General features: G+C 36.8%; 1 protein-coding gene across 1 annotated transcript in view; it reads right to left on the reverse strand.

Annotated features, from left to right (window-relative positions):
* The window catches only part of LOC106878454 (uncharacterized), an 11,934-nt gene that overhangs the window by 6,553 nt on the left and 4,504 nt on the right, over positions 1-877 (reverse strand). The window lies entirely within an intron of this gene.

The following is an 877-nucleotide window of genomic DNA, read 5'->3' on the forward strand; positions in this document are numbered from 1 at the left end:
CCTTTCGGGGGTCGATAAATTAAGTACCAGTCAAACACTGGGGGTCGATGTGATCGACTTGCCCCCTCTCCCACAAATTTCAGGCCTTGTGCCTATAGTAGAAAGGATTATTAGGAATCTCTTTGGAAACAGAAATTATTCATAAAGTCGAGAGAAAAGGTCGCAGAATAGTAATGAGAAAGCCCCAGAACAATTTAAACAAACGGAGAAAGATAAGATTCCACTTACAACATTATGTAACAAAATTTTAATTGCTTTTGTCTTTGGTCAGTAAGTGTTATTTCTCATTTGCTTCTTTCTAATAATTAAAGGGAATGACTACTAATTTCCTTCAAGCTTTGTTTCTGTGATCTGGACATCAGTGTTTTGAAACTGACCTATTTTCCATTACATTTCAGACACATTCAACGCTGAGTTACTGAAGTAGAAATATCGTTACAGCAAATATTCTGCTCAACACCACAGATCTGCTTGTCAGTTCCTTTACTTTAAACCACGTGAGCATGTCATTTAGTGATCGATAACATGTGTATCTCTGATCATGAGCTGGAGTAGTTGGGGAGCATCATATTTATTTATTTATTTATGTGTTTCAGCCAAGTGGCTGCGGTCATGCTGGTGCACCACCGTGAAGAGGAATTCTTTGGGATATGTTGAGGAATTCTTTGGGATTTGAATAAATGTAATAAAAGCAAAGTTTGAAGAAAATATTAGCCATTTTTCATACTTTCTAGGGGTAAGCAAATAAGAAATAACAGTTGCTACCCAAGGACAAAAATCGTGTTACACAGTGTAATCAATAACAATTGTCAAAACTGAAATCGATCTGATGAGGTCACAGAAGTGTAACGAAAGAACTCTGGCCGAAATACGATTA

The sequence above is a fragment of the Octopus bimaculoides genome, chromosome 15 (assembly GCF_001194135.2).
Source record: "Octopus bimaculoides isolate UCB-OBI-ISO-001 chromosome 15, ASM119413v2, whole genome shotgun sequence".
Lineage (NCBI taxonomy): Eukaryota > Metazoa > Mollusca > Cephalopoda > Octopoda > Octopodidae > Octopus > Octopus bimaculoides.